Genomic DNA, 17,292 nt, shown 5'->3' with positions numbered 1-17,292 from the left:
CGTTGTGCCCGGAAATTAATTTTCATTTTTTACCATTTAGTGAGGTTTCATTTCTTTTTAATGCCACTCTCGGCCAATTTCTACTAATGGGTGTGATATTAGAAATAGCTGATACTTAAAAAAAATTATAGTGATTTGGTTAGCGAAAAAAGCCTATCTGGGTCTATAATACATTATAATTCGCGAAGCACTTTGTAAAAATTGTTTGTGTTGTCAGATCTGTGAATCTGTTAATTGCTAGCTATTTATTTAAAAGCGTCAACTACCTTTTAAATCATACTCAATTACTTACGCTCACAAATAAACCTATATCTGTTTGCATAGTCTCATCCAAATAAAAATGCATACCCATCAGCCAACGTAATCCAAACTTTAACTGAACGCCAATAAAAATCTATTTACAATTCGGCCCTGTAATATCGAAAGCTTGTCTATTAAATGAAAAACAATTTACACTAGGACAATCAACGTAGTCTATTGAGCGTGAACATACAGGGTGCGAGCCGAGAGTCATTCACGGCATCACCGAGTCAGCTGTATTAATATGTATGAGCGACACAGCCGATCACTGGCATGGTTACAGGACCGAACTTAGAACTTTCTGGGCCCCAGATTAAATATTAATAACGTATCTCAATGTAAAGGAAAAATAAACAGAAATGATGTGCTTATTGTAAATGCTTAAGAGGTTCATAAGACATGATGTGTATACGATGTAACTGAAAACAGGTACAAGATCGTAGCATTATAGACATAGGTATGATAAGAGCAAATAGCATAGACGTAGATGTTATGAGATAAAAGTAATTGCCGAAAACTATGTTTATGTAAGTCTCAATAGGACCACTGTGATGTTTTGATATTAAATTTTCCTATAAACAAGGTAAGTATCATCGTTTAAAAATGATTTGTTATAAACGTTATTTTTAGTAGAGGCAAAAATGTTATGTAACGTATTTGAAACGCTGGCCCCAGATCCATCCCTGTTCATTACACAGGACAACTTTATATAGAATCTTTATTATACACAGCGCTGAATAACTTATGAATTGTAAATTAATAAACGTCGAGGCGCCTTGACGATATTTCCACGTAAATAATGTGCTAAAGATGGCGGGAGAATAAGGATTTTGGTTTTATTGAATTTTTTAAAAGTACTTAGAGTGCTTTTTATGGTTTGTCATCATCAGTGTATTAATATTCCCCCTTATGGTTAGGCTTTGACAATGAAATAAATACTCTTAGGTAAAATCATGGATGATTGAATAACTTACTCTACATAACAATTAAAGATGGATAGGTTATAAATGCCTGAAAACTATAGCTTTTAGAACATATCAAACATTAAACGTATTTATAAATCAGAATTATAGATTCAAAAAAATATATTGAATTTCATATCATATGCTGGTCAATTCAGTCGAAAAGGATAAATACTTTTTAGGCATAATATTTACCATCTGCAGGCAAATTCTTAGACTGAAATCACTTTAGAAGCTAAATTAAAAGATTCAAATTCTCAATGTATCATTTACAGGCAAAACAAATCAGTTGTACATTTCCTTGCAATACATCAATCTCTCTTGAAATGTTCGAAGCAGGTTAGGGTAGCAAGCGGGCATTAGTCGCAATGCATTTATAGCAACTAATTATGGGGGGCGGTCCTTTGTTCCTGTATCGAATAAGGGATATTTGATTAATAGTAAGTAATGGACAATGCTTTACGGTTAGCTGCTATGAATCATGCTTAATTGCTCTGCAAGCTTAGCTTACGTTTGATAGTGTTTTATCAATTTTCGGAGTTTCAGGCGCTATGGGTTTAGAATGGATCTGAATTTAGGCACTAATGTTCGAAGCTTTTTGAAATATTAGGAACTTTATTGTTTACATATTTTGTTAGGTTTCTTTTAATAATTGGTAGAGAATGGAGTACGTATTTTTGTAGATAACTTGTACAGGTTGACTGAAGCCTTTTCAAATTCTATATTTTTAGATGTATCGTATAATATAGGTAAATTAATTTTGCGTATTTTTCATGGAAAAATACTTCGTTATTTTGTATGTTGGATATATAAAACTTCGAAGTATTTTATGTTAATTAATAGAAATATAATAAGAAAAGTTTTATAAATACTTTATAGAATACTAGCTGTTCCCTGCGGTTTCACCCGCATTACTCCGCTCCTGAGGGTCTTAGCGTGATTATATATATATATAGCCTTCCTCGATAAATGGGCTATCTAACACTGAAAGAATTTATCAATTCGGACCAGTAGTTTCCGAGATAAGCGCGTTCAAACAAAGAAACAAATCAACAAACTCTTCAGTTTTATAATATTAGAATAGATTGACGATATTCGAGATGAAAATGCAAATTATTGAAAAGTTAAGTATTAAGTACTTGTAGAACCTATAAAAAAACCTCTGAAGCCTTATTTCATAGAATCCAGAACTATAAAACAATATCAAAACGTATGATAAATAAAAAACTATTTTATTAAACTTAACACAATTCAATTCGTAAAATATGAAATTTAAAAAATATCGTGTGTAAAAATGCAGATGTAATTTCCTTTTCATAGCTACGGGAATGGCATGATAAATGTGTATTGTTACGTTTTATAAATATTAAACAATGTTTTAATAATAACAATACATCACTTTTATGGTATAATTCAGATTATATTCAGGTAGAGGTGGTTTTAATGCCTTCCATTATATAACAGCGAAACTTGTAATAACTTTGTAGTTTATTTAAGTTTGTTCTTGATTGGGAATTTATATGTGAAATTTTATCTTCTTTAATATATATAAATCTCGTGTCACAATGTTTGTCCTCAATGGACTCCTAAACCACTTAACCGATTATAATAAAATTCGCACACCATGTGCAGTGCGATCCAACTTGAGAGAGGATAGTTTAAATCTCAAATCGTTTTAGAGAAAGCGGGCGAAGCCGCGGGCCGTAAGCTAGTTTTAATATGTAAAGTAATTTAGCTTTGACGGACAGAATTAGAATTAACAGACAGAAAATATGACTGTTTGGAATAGTGAATCGATATTATTATTTACTTATCTAGGTGCTGCATGGATATTTAACATTTATTCACTGTATGATTATAAAAAAAAAGGAAGTGAAATTTCTTACGCATTTTACGCGAACTGTTCATACTTTAATCACTATTTTTGTATTGTTTAGATTGAAGGTATTTTTGTCGAAAGTATGCATTTTATATCTTATTATGTAACCATTAAAATATTAATTTATTTACATATAATTACTAACTTCCTATATAATTCTAAGTACCATCTGTGCTACTAGGGTGACCATGTGCGCAATACACATCATATGGCCCATACCAATATTAATGGACCCCGCCCACACCGGATTATACAGTTTTCAAATTCCCCTAATTACAAGACAGAATTGTCACCCTACGCGTAGGAGTGATTTATTCCACTCATCTATAAGACTTTTGGGTGACCATGATTTAGAATTCTTGAGTATAAATTTAATGACTGTTTTTTGTGTAATTCTGGATGCTATTAATTAAAACGTAAACATTTTATATTGCCGCAATGGGCGAATAAAGGCTATAAAATAAATTACATATAATATTATAAAGTGAAACTTTGATATTTATGTAATTTTTGTTGGAAACACTTTTGGGACCTTCTTTACCTTTTTTTTTTTTTTTTTTTTTTTTTTTTTTTTTTTTTTTTTTTTTTTTTAACGTTGGGAAATGCATTTACGCATCCCCCTCTACAGTTTTACTGCACGAGGGGGTATGTGGGACTCGCATGAAGCCATACCCACTAAAACCCAACGGTGGCCACCGTTCATCTTCGGCGACAGGGGTTAACAGCCAGGCCTTGTACCCCCGCCGCCTACGTGGTGAGTGTCGCAACTGGGCGACTCGCCCAAGCCCCTAGTTTGGCAATAGGCGACGGTATCGCATAATGATAATGCCGCCCTATTGCCGGGCTATCCACCCTCTGTCGCAGGGGGGGCCGGTTTACTTGCAGCGAGCATATCTGTAGTATGCTCGTCTCTACGTAAACCTCCCCCTGTGCTTAGTTGTTAGCTCTTGTTTCAGGGCAGACGTTGGACATACTGACGCCTACGTCTACCAGGTCTACGTCGACGCAGAGGATCCGCCGCTGGGTCATTTTCCCGGGCCCTCTCTGCATCTTCTTTCGCCTTCATTATGGTTTCGCAAAAGGCTGCGACCATACCCCATTTCGCGTCATCGGCGACCATCATCTTCACAAGGTCATGCAGGGTTAGCTCGTTGTTCGCTCCCAGCAAGCCCTCGACCTTCTTTACCTACCCTTAAAAACATATACACACTTATAACTTCCTAACCAAACGTTCAAATGGCTACAATTCTAACTAAATAATCAAGCATTACAATACAGTAATCTCGTAGGTATATCCTACCCCAAACAAAGCTACAAGGCGGGCCAAAATAAAAGCAACATCCCAAAGGACCACTTGTCACTATCGAGAGCTGTACGTAATTAAGTTAGCCATTAATGTTGGCCCGCAGTGCAATCACGACTCCACCAGAAATTGTTGATCTACGATGCTGTTTTTACCTTAACCTATGACCAGACTATTTTGCACGTACCTGTAATGAAAGAAGAATAATTTGTTAGTATCGTAATTTACAATATGTACATAAAAAGAATAAATACAATATACACAATATAGAGAAAGTAGAAATTCCTGAGTAACAAAATATAGAATCAATTAAAAGTCGTTGTAAAAATGGTAAACAGTACATAGTTATTTAAATTAAACTGTTTTCATAATATGCAGGTAGTTAAAACAACTCAACATAGGTTTTATTCTATTCGTTTTATGCTACATATACATATACAGACCGTATTACAGGTAGTAATAGTATGGGAATATGTATGCAGTTAATATATAATCACATAAAGATGAGGCTTTCGTTTTTATCAAACAAACACCCAATTAAAAAAATACAATAGAGAACCATTAAATCAACTTATCCTTTCACACTACGCAATCCGCAATTCCGCCAAAAATCCTAACTCAAACAGGACAGTATAAAATGGCGATACTTCCGGTCGAACGGCGGATATTCGAGAGGCCTCGAATATTCTATTTTTTATCCACCTTAATTATCTTTTGCAAGTTTCGGACCATCGCGCACGGTTTTCACAATTTACGTTCTATGTTCTTGTTGGAAGGTTTATTTTGCTTTAATTGATTTATTCTCACTCTGACATTGAGTTTTGGGAATGAATTTAATATTTCAGCTGAATTGTTCCAATCGTATTCTAGTATGGAATGTATCTATATGAAATTGGTGAAAACGAGAATGAGGTCTAGATAGCTTCTAGGATGTATTTTCAAGATTACGTAGAAAGATTAGGAAAAAAAATATTTACGCTAATTGCTTTCCAATGTTTACAAAAATAAGCAAAAACTCACTGTTCGTTCCACTTGTATTTGTGTACAAAAATTGAAAGGCAACTTTGTACGAGAGTAAAGCAACAAAAACATTTGACCAAAATATGAACTGAAACTAATTTCAGCGGACCAAATTTTTAAATTGGAGTGAACAAGCAAAAACATCGGCGTAGCGTTGTCAAGGGTCATTATATAAGGGAACTGTCGTGAATCCTATGAAAAGATGGTGCTAATGACCTCTGAGAGTCATTGTGGAGATCGGCTTTAACTTCTATTTTTCGACCTTGCTAGACTGAAATATTCTTTGGTTTTTGTGCTCCATTTCTCTTGACTTGCTAATTGCGAGATAATATTGTTAACGGAAGATATTCTATGTTGTTATCTCGGCATTTATATAATTATGTAAATGGTGTTTATTATAGTACTTTTGTTCTTGGATAAGATAGGATATTATTATAACATGTAAAGTTGCATTATACAAAGATTGTAACGTTATTTATTCATTGTGTTAAGACGTTTACTTATATACTACTTTAATAATAATCCTTGAGTTTATAGTCAACCTTTCATGATAGACTATTCTAGATTATGGCGATTCAGTCTATTAAAACACGAAAACGTGAAACGTCACGTGCTATTTTTAAACGAAAGGACGCTTTAAAACGAAAAAAGTTAATTCAATTATAATTTCAACAATAACATGATCTCGAAAGCCCACAAAATCTTGCAGAATATGAAATAGGTGCTCCGTAGTAAAATTGAAGATATAAAAATGCACCTACTTTCCCTTCTATCAATTACTTCGTGTAATCTGTCGGTTTGTTTGTGCTGAGATTGCTTTTGCGAATCTATTTTTAACATTAATTATGGTTTGCGTTCCGTTTTTGATGATACCTATGTTTGAACTATGAAGCTTCTTTCTTGATTGTAGTTTTTGATCCTGATTGAAAGATTCGGTTCAATATTTTTAGGATGGATTTTGTAGGAATATTTTAATTTTAATAGTATAAGATTAGAATGTATTTTTTTAGATAGTCCTAATTGTTTAAAGGGTAATTAATGAAATACTGGTAATTTTTAAAAATTGAAAGTCGCTTATAACTAAGTGGGAATAAAAATAAACTTAACTATTTTTACAAAGCTTTATATTATTTTTCTATTTATATAAAAATTACTTCCGTCTTGGAAGTACAGTACTCAATATAAGCACAAACACACTGAAACAATATCACGGATAATAATATTTAATTCCCTTAAGAGCGGTCAACCCGTGCATCTCTCCATACAAACGCTTGTACGTGATTATGGCGTTGTATAGGATCTTTCTTTGAATTTTTTTTAACTAAATGGTATCCTCTGAACTATACCTAGGTTTCTAATAAAACGCGAACTCAAAATTTGGAAAAACAAATGCAGTATAAGTCTCCAAAAATCTGCTTTTTGCACGAATTTTATCTGAATTTCAGGCGTTTTTATTGTACTTATTAATTATACCAGTAAAAAAAATATTTGGTTTTAAACCTTGCAAATGTAATGGAGATTCTAAATGTCAAACATTTTTGTAACAAACTTGTAAGGTTTACTAATAATCACGTATTTCTTGAAACAAGTTTTATAAAATTTCCGCACACTATTTATCATTCAATGTTATCGCGCTCTCAACTGCTTGTTGCGTGACGGTAAGAAGTATGCGGGGGACGAGCCGTGCAGGGTGAGACGCAGGAGTTGAAAGGCGTTCGGCTCGTTCCTCGGGAATTGTTAGTAGGTATTGAGTTTGTTGAATAAAATCGTTCGTAGTAAGTAAAACACAATTCACTAAAAATAACATGCAACTGCACAATTTACGTACCTAGTAAATTGTGCAGTTGCATGTTATTTTTAGTGAATTCTGTTTTACTTACTACGAACGATTTTATTTTTCACACCGGACACTGATTTTGCTTGCGAAAGGATAATTGATTTATATTGTGAAACGAACCTGGCACTAGTGAATACGGACACCGATTTTCTTATGATAAGGAAATAGACGACGAGATAATTTATTACCTACTAGCGGTCCGCCCCGGCTTCGCCCTTGGTACATATTTACGTTTTCTCTACATAAGAACCATCCTCGTACTTCAAGGAATATACTAAAAAAAGAATTATCGAAATTGGTCCACCCGTTCACGCGTGATGCCGTGACAACGCGAAACGGGTTTCATTTTTATTTATACTAATATTATAAAACTGAAGAGTTTGTTTGTTTTTTTATTTGAACGCGCTAATCTCGGGAACTACTGCACAATATACGTTGTACGTAGTATATATCTGTCAACTGTGATACGTACCTAGTAAATTGTGCAGTTGCATATTATTTTTAGTGCATTCTGTTTTACTTACTACGAACGATTTTATTTTTCACACCGGACACTGATTTCGCTTGCGAAAGGATAATTGATTTATATTGTGAAACGAACCTGGCACTAGTGAATACGGACACCGATTTTCTTATGATAAGGAAATAGACGACGAAATAATTTATTACCTACTATCGGTCCGCCCGGCTTCGCCCGTGGTACATATTTACGTTTTCTCTACATAAGAACCATCTTCGTACTTCAAGGAATATAATAAAAAAAGAATTATCGAAATTGGTCCACCCGTTCACGCGTGATGCCGTGACAACGCGAAACGGGTTTCATTTTTATCTATACTAATACCACCTAATACATATTATAAAATTGAAGAGTTTGTTTGTTTGTTTGTTTGAACGCGCTAATCTCGGGAACTACTGGTCCGATTTGAAAAATTCTTTCGGTGTTAGATAGCCCATTTATCGAGGAAGGTTATAGGCTATATATCATCACACTATACGACCCCAGGAGTGAAGCCACTGGGGTGAAACCGCGCGGAGCATCTAGTCACTACATAGTATAAAACAAAGTCGCTTTCTCTGTCCCTATGTCCCTTTGTATGCTATCTTTGAAACTACGCAACGGATTTTTATGCGGTTTTTTTTAATAGATAGAGTGATTAAATAGGAAGGTTTATAAGTATAATAATATTAAATAGTGGAGAAGTACTGTTATTTTTGAGGTTTCTAATGTGATGTAAATAATTCGATTTTTTCCGCTTACATTGCAAACGCAGGCTGAACCCTACGAGTTTTATCAAAATAATGTACTAAGTATTGTACACATTGAAAAGGTCTACAGAAAAGTCCGTGATGGTATATGTCTATCTCTTATGGAGTTATGGATAACGCACAATTACTTTTTTTTGTCATTTACTTTTTACGACAAATAATGGCTAATTTTCGAAGCGATTTTAATCAATACAGCATTAATCCTTAACCAATTAAATACCTTGAATACATTGTTCATTTAATATATCCATTATATGGCCATTTACACCGTATGATTTAATTGAATATTTTCGAAGATATTACAGATTTAAAAATTGCGGGACGTAGCGTTTGCGGCGGTACCCGCGGCCGGCCGCCATTGCACCCGTGCGAATTGCCGGGGCGGGTCGCTAGTATTATAAAAAAAATGAAACCCGTTTTGCGTTGTCACGGCAATTCTTTTTTTATTATATTCCTTGAAGAACGAGGATGGTTCTTATATGGATAAAACGTAAATATGTACCACGGGCGAAGCCAGGACAGACTGCTTGTATAATATATGTATACGTACCTATATAGACTTGATTTATGAAAAACGAGACATCGTTTTGAAAAATGGGTAAGTCGATTTTTCACATAATTATACAAGACCCAAGTAGGGACATAGCGAAATATAAATATACCAACTAGGTACTTAAACGGTTGCATACATTAGATAGTTATATACCTATTAGCTTGCCTTCTATCTGTTCATCATCTTCAACAGACACATTTTTCAAACAACAATAGATCTGTTACCTAACATACCTACTTATCTACTGATTTTTACAGATAACACTCAGCCAAATTACCGAAAAGGTAATAAAAAGCGTTTACGTCTCTCGGCTCGAAGGAAAAAATGTGGACCCACAAAACAAAAGAATAAACAAGCGTGAGTATTTATTATTTAGGTACCTACTCTTAGTACCTACCCACGCAGGTAATTTTCTATTGTAGATTGTTGCAAACAGGACGCAAGACATTAATTTATATAAAATCTATCTTAGTTTTACAATATAAACATGTATATATATATTTGGTTTATACACAAAAGAATTTTTTTTTATCTATCTAACGGACTAATTAGGTTTCTATTATTTTCTTTTCATGCCGTATAACATCATATTGTAACAGTATTAGGAAGGTAGGTACATATATTATATTCACAGAAAATGACCGAAGATTGCACTATTACTTTATTACGTTAGATCAAACTACCTATATATAGGTATAAGTATTATTGAGTACGTACATTTCATGAGTTTTGTGATTCATATCACAAACCTACCTACACATTAGAGCAGATTATTATTACACCGTTGCAAGGTTGATCTTAAAAAGGTTCATATTAGGTTTTTTCGTAAATGTGAGTCCTTTTCGTTTTTAAAATAATTGTTCGTACTTATATATAAAATTGCTGTACCTATGTGGCCGTGGGTACGAGCCACGAGGATATAGCATATAGCGCACTAATGTTTGTAATGTTTGTAAAGTGGGGGCTTGTGTGGACTGTGGAGTCAAGGTTTTGTACAAATCGCACAAAATTGTGACGTCACGGTACATAGGTATTAAAATTTATTTTATTTTCCAGGTTTTTAAATGAAAACAAAGAAAACATTGACAGTAATGATGTATCACGGCTTAGGTAAGGCGGAAAGCAAAGTGTATTATCAATATAATAATATATAAATGTATTTTGCAAAATTTTCAAAACCCTCTTTCAGTCTGGTGTTTGAAGGAAATCGGAATCATCTTGACAACTAGTACAAAGGGTTTTATTTATAGTCCTAGAATAATAAATATCTTACACAATTGTATTTAGACTATTTTATTTGACCAACCTGGGGAATCCAGCTGGAGGATCCTGGTGGACGACTTCACCTGTACTAAAATTGACCTGTATGAGTATAGTATACACGTAGGTTGTTTGTTACCTGTAAGATATCTGTAGGATAAGTATATTATATTTTTATTTATTGCCTGCCTAATTTCAACATACTCATAAGAGACAGACTGAATAGATAAATTATTAGTTATTCTGCTTTTACATATTACTGTTACTCCGTAACTAAAATACATTACACCTTTACATTTTTGTGCTCTGTATAACGAGCAATCCTATCCTATCCTACTATAATCCTATACCTATCCTATAATCCTATAATAATATTATAAGTTCCAAAGTATGTGAGGATGTATGTGTGTGTTTGTTACTCTTTCATGCAAATACTACTGAACCGATTACAATCAAATTTAGCGGGTAACTTGTGCCCACGTGTCCCTGTTAGTTTTGGTTTATATACAAAAGAAAAAAAATAGGTATCTAACTGACGGACTAATTAGGTTTCTATTATTTTCTTTTCATGTTGTATACATAACAAGCGAAGCCAAGTGAAACTTGAGTGAATTTACAGCGAACTGGTAGACTCTTTGTGGGGTATCTACCTAACACAGTTGACAGATATGTAGGTACTACGTACATACAGTTAGGAAACTAAGCCCCTGCGATGAAATTATGACGTATAGCTATAGGGCTGTTACTTTTTGATATTTAACCGACTTGAAAAATAAAGGAGAAGGTTATCAATTCGGCCTGTATATTTCTGTTTGCTTTTTTTCACAGTTGATTTTGTGGTAATTTGGAGATTAAAACCCGTTAAAATACAAAAATGGTGTAGCCTAAATATGAATTTACAAGAAGAAACAATCCGAATTAATACCTACAGCTTGTAATAGTAAATACGTTTTTATCAGTGCTATATTTCGAAATCTTGTTTTGTTATGGACGCCGAAGGCTATTTAATGTACCTAAATTATTTATAATGCTTGATATTTGTATTAGGTATACATATATTCAATAATTATTTTAAACCAGAATTTACAATACTTGTATGTAGGTATACCTACTAAATTATTTTTAAAACGATAAATTAAATTAAATTAAAAAACACAAAATATGCAAAAATAAATTAAAATTATTATTATACGAGCATGGAACCTCTACCTTTTTGTTTTAGGAAGAAAAATAAAATAGTTTGACAGGCTTAGTGCTTGACAAAGTGGAGACGCCACGTATCGAATAAAAATACAATAATTATAATATCTATCTTTTTCTTCCCTAATATTTACGTAATTATGCACATAAATTTAAACAAGATTTGTTTAAGGTTTCCTTTTTTTTATATTTTCGTGCTCTTCTAGATTGCGTAAAAATAGATGCGACCTTTAAACAGACTGGACTCCTAATAGTGACTATTTGTAGCTATCATTTTGGTAGAAAATATGTCAACTTAATTTAAAACTCATGCTGCCATATCTATAGAAATTAAAAAATAGTCTCTTAACTTGTAGTCAGATACGGTATTTACAAATAAATTTATTGAAAGGGCTACAAACTGAAACAATCGATATTTATTTAATGTGAATTGACATCACTTTAAACTTTTTTCCATACTATATTCAAAATCTATGGATGTGTCACCCGCTACTATCGATCCCCCTCAATACCCTCGAAAACACGCTTGATGGGGGGGGGGAGCCATTTCGAACATTTTGTATGAAGTTTCCTTACTGTATGTATCTGTATATTGTGTACCTAATCAGATTTTTATCTACACTAATAATATAAAGAGGAAAACTTTGTTTGTTTGCTTGATTGTAATGAATAGGCTCATAAATTACTGGAACGATTTTGATGAAATTTGGCACAGACAATCTTTAGACCCTGAGAAAGAACATAGGCTACCTTTTATTGCGAAATATGTACCACGGGCGAAGCCGGGGCGGACCGCTAGTTACAAATATTTTTCGAAAATCTGTCTGAATTTTTTTGTTCGTTCATGAGATAGGTACCTACTTGCATAAAAAACGAAAAAGGTAATGTATGGTATGAATATTTTCCGTGTTGTAAAAATAGCTCACGTACGGTAAGTAAGTACCTCCAGTGCTAAAAATAAATAAAAACAAATTATGTTGATAAGCTCCAGCATTTCAGAGTAATTAATATACCTACCTACGAAAATATAGATAGCTAAATAAGTATATTATAATAAAGCGCGTCGTACGATATCCACTAAGCGCCCAAACAACCGGTCCCGCGCGACCGATAGAAAAATATAATAGATATATCTATTGAGTCTCGTTTTACTGTTTACTCACGATCGACGGATTATTTTCATGAATGAATCGAGTGCGAGTGACCGGCCGCGGCGTAAGTTACCGAATGGCGAATGCTAACCTAGCGCTTAGGCGCTCTTTCTCTGTCTTTTCGCATTACCTCTTTATCTGACATTGCGCTGGATGAAACAACAAGCTTTTCGATCACGCTCGCGTTGAAAATAGTGCCGCTGGGAAGGGCCCTCTTAAGCACAAACGTAACACATGTGAGCGCACCCCGCGCCATGTGCGAAACGAATTTACATGAAAATCCCTTCAAGACATTAACGCTTTTATACTATTGCAATAAGCTCTAAATTCGAACGAAATAATATTTGTAATGGAAATAATTAGATATTAAACGCACTTAATGCGAACAGAGTTATGCGGAACATTTCGTACATAATGTATCGGATTGAATTGTACAAGACATTTTGTGAATGGGAATATTATTGTTATTCACTATTTTAAGCACCTAGTTAAGTTAATTGGAATTATTAAGTACACTTCTAAATATAATATTAATTGGTGTTCCCAGTTTATTGTCCAAAAGTGTCTGTCTAGACTCTAGACATTTATTTACACTATTTGGAGTTAATTTATAGTAAAAACTAACAATGTTACGTTTTCGTTCCTTAGGTTGATAAACTCAGAAACATTTCGACTCATTTCGATGTGATTTTCACAAGCAGATAGCGATTTACTGCTTTACATATTATGCTCCTTTAAAAAAAGACGAGAAATAGTTTCGAACATACGAAAATAACATTGTTTTTTTAAAGCCCCAGAAATATTTTAAATAGCTTACACTCCCCTATACACGACGTTTTCAAGGAATCTCCAGTAAAGAAGGTAAAAACATTAAAATATTCGTATCTCATAAATTATTGGAATTTTGTCATTAGGGGGACTTATATATCAATACACATTCGACGAACTAAGATCCCCGCAATGAACATTTTATCACGATTCATAATACTTTACTAAATACTTTTATAATCAAGTATTTTGTTATTAATCTTGAGTGATTATATATACATAGGTACAGGGGTGGTAATATTGTATTATTAAACTAGCCGCTTTCTCTGGATTTGTGCGGTTTTTAATAGTGACCAAATTTTAATAACTTCTCCTGTACCTCGTTATTCAATAATAACCAATGTAACAGAAAAACATCATAATTTTTTTATTACTTTAGAGTTTAGATTAAAAGTTATTATAGGTGTTTAAACTACATATATTCAGTACCCACTTATTTGTGGTAAATTGGGAAATTGTGTAAAATATTTTTTTTTACCGCAAGACCTACTAAACTCAAATATAAAAACGTGATTTCACCAACAAAATCACCAGTTAAAATATAACGAGTTGTTTATGTGGATTCTGTCATATTAATGTTATATTGCGATAAACGACCGTTTATATTTGAACAAGGTTTATTAAGATTGTGAAATTGGGCCTCAGTTTTATTTAAAAGGCAGGTAAAAGGAATTTTATTTAGAAGTTTAACAACGTAACAACAAGTTTTAATGTTATTTAACAAACAGCGATTTTAAATAAACGTATTAGAAAAGGATTTTCTGTACTTAATAACACGTAATAAGATTTCTAAAATGTATACTTTACTTAGATAAAATAAGTGTACTTTTTAAGTTATAACTATGATTATAGTTTCTTTCAATTTGGCTATGTCTCGAATTAGATAGGGAGGCGAAGAGGGGAATTTTCTGCAATACTCGAGCGTGGCAGTTTAAGATATGAGAGATACCTTAGACCTAATAGAACAAACTTTTTCACTATTTAGCTCTATATGTAGTGACGCGCGCCTAGGATAGACGATCAGATTAGTAAAAAAAAATCGATAGTCTGAAATACTCGAGCGCGTCAGATTAAGATATTGGGGGTTGATTTTAGTGTTTTAAGACTAAATTTAACTAATCTGACCATAAGTCCTTGACGCCGCCGAGTTATAGGGTCGCGAACTTGTAAAAAAAAAACGTTAACCCGGCATTCTCGAGCGCGATTTTTTTTATTTTTATTTTGAAGAATATAATCTAAAACTTACTAAAAACACAAAATCTGCCGGTTTCCGCATGACCGGAAGTCTGGAGGAGCCATTTCGTCTTCCGAAAAACGCGTTGCAGCATATAAGTCGCGAACTTTACTTTTTCAAAAAAAAAAGTTTAAATAAACATAAAACGTAATTTTATTTTACAAAAAAAGGTCTCTTTTCATTTTTGTCCAAAGTTTAATTTTTTTTTACTTGAAGCATCATAAAAACTCAAACTCCCGGTTTTTTGAGTATATCTCGAAAACTGAGGGTGGTAAGAAAAATTGATATGAAATAACGATGATTAAAAAAAAGAAACCCACAAACCTTTTTCGGTCAGATTAAGAGAACCCACCAACATTTTTATCAGATTAAGAAAATATGCTTTCAGGATACCTAGATAAACCTCCCCTATGAAAATCTGACGCGCTCGAGTATTTCAAAAGGACTTTTTTTTTCTGCATTTTCAAAAATTCATCGTAACTTATCGTCATGCCGTAATCGTCAGTTTTTTTAAGGGGAGCTTTCTTGGGGCCTAATTAACACCCCTTCCGAAAATCTGACGCGCTCGAGTAAATTTTTTTTTTGTGCATTTTTGACGAATTTATATGCCTAGCCCCACCACGCAAACCGGCAGATTAGTATACCGTTGTTATCAGAGGCACTTGGGGCATACGTAGTATGAATATCTGACGCGCTCGAGAATGCCCAAGTAACTGTTTTTTTTTTACATTTTTGAAAATCCGTACACGCCAAATCCACCGCTAAAATGGTTTTTACCATAGAAGCTTTTCTTTTCGAAATTATTTTCTCTTTCGATTTTGATAAGTCTCGACGACGCCGTTGAATTACGCCATTTAGCTACCTCGCCTCCCTATCTAAATGCCTCACAATCACAACATGTACCTAGGTAGGTACTTTAAATTAGTAATTTAATTGTGAAAATAAAGCTTGTAAATTCCATCACAACAGTCACTATCACTCTGCGAAACTGTTACAACTCATCACCAAAACTACTAAACACATTTCGATGAAACTTTGCCGACAGTAGGTACATAACCTAAACTACAGTTATATATGTGATAAATCAGTTTAGTACATTTGCTTGTTAAATATAAAACGCTTGGAGATCCCTCTATTTCCCCTGCACTTGACATATATATTATTTGCGCGGAAATTGAACGGCAGACATTCGAAATAGACAAGACAAACACAAAATGTCACGATATTCTAAAAAAAAAAGATTATTATTTTCGCGGCGTTCCCGCTGTTTTGAATGATATATTTTTCTTTATTTGGCTTTTATGATGTGACAACATTCTGAATCGAATTCCCAGTTCATATTTTATATCATGAAAATAAATAAAATCTAATTTCCAAAAATATTTTAAAAGTAATAAAATGTATAAATGTATGTACATTTTTGAAGATTACAATGGCGCTAAATGTATGTTGAATGGCTATTTGAACCTGTTTGAATAATATCTCAAAATTAAGAGTAACTTTTTGACTTTTAACGCTTAAAATATTATATATGCTATATGTGTCCCATCTGCTTTCTTATTTACCAAACTTCCTTGCCTTTCCTTCACTTGAAAGTTGATCTAGTGTTAAAATGACTTCGAAGTGATTTGGTAAACCTTTTCTTTTTAAGAAAGTATATCATTTGCACTTGCAAAAACTAAAAGGCTTTAAACATAAACTACCAAGTAAGTACATTTTAGCACGAAAACTTAAGAAAAAGACACCATTGAATTGATTACACCGTGTTCACTTTAAAACACACAAAAAGAGCAAAAACTCAAATTATACACAACCCATTAGGACCGGACCAATATCGCTTTAAATGTGCTCCAATCAATCATACCCACTGTCTCTCGATTTATCTCTGAAGCCATACATTAAAACGAGAAATGTAAACCTATTCAAGCGAAAATGAACACTATTGTTTTGGAGATATAAACTATATATGCGTAGCGAGAAAAGATGTGTGAAGCAAGTTAGTTGTTGGTGTAAGGAGGATTTTCAATTAGCGATGACGGTAACTTGCTTTTTATTTATCCATTTAACACGTAAAAATAGTATTTTGGAATGGTTTAAAAAGTACCTATAAAATATTTATGTAGTGTAAAATACACGCACATATTTGTACCAATACAAAATTTTTAATGAGAATCGATCAAGTTTCTGTAAAAGGATATGATGGTGAAATTCAGGTAGTTAAATTGGTTTCACATACTCGTATCTTTAGAGTATATACGGTCCCCTCGATTACTTAAGAATGACTCCTTCTACTTCCCGTAATTTCCTCTCTGCTTGAAGATGGGTGTATTAGATATGGAGAACTATACTTAAACCATTAAACTGCACAAAACTAAAATACTATACATAATAATAAATATTTAAAGCATCACATTAGAGAAAGAAAGCCTAGAGACAAGGCAACTCTCTTTTACCAACACCAATCTATATACTAATATTATAAAGCTGAAGAGTTTG

At 33.2% G+C, this 17,292-nt stretch overlaps 1 protein-coding gene and 1 long non-coding RNA gene across 3 annotated transcripts in view; one reads left to right on the top strand and one right to left on the bottom strand.

Annotated features, from left to right (window-relative positions):
- Positions 1–17,292, bottom strand: part of LOC123703500 (latrophilin Cirl) — a 265,780-nt gene that overhangs the window by 59,095 nt on the left and 189,393 nt on the right. The gene's annotated exons all lie outside the window — the stretch shown is intronic.
- Positions 9,259–10,405, top strand: LOC123703502. The gene is made up of 3 exons (XR_006753004.1): positions 9,259–9,480; positions 10,180–10,233; positions 10,313–10,405. It is a non-coding gene; the product is annotated as an uncharacterized LOC123703502 (long non-coding RNA).

The sequence above is a fragment of the Colias croceus genome, chromosome 26 (assembly GCF_905220415.1).
Source record: "Colias croceus chromosome 26, ilColCroc2.1".
In the NCBI taxonomy this organism is placed as follows: domain Eukaryota; kingdom Metazoa; phylum Arthropoda; class Insecta; order Lepidoptera; family Pieridae; genus Colias; species Colias croceus.
This window is presented reverse-complemented; position numbering and strand designations above follow the sequence as displayed.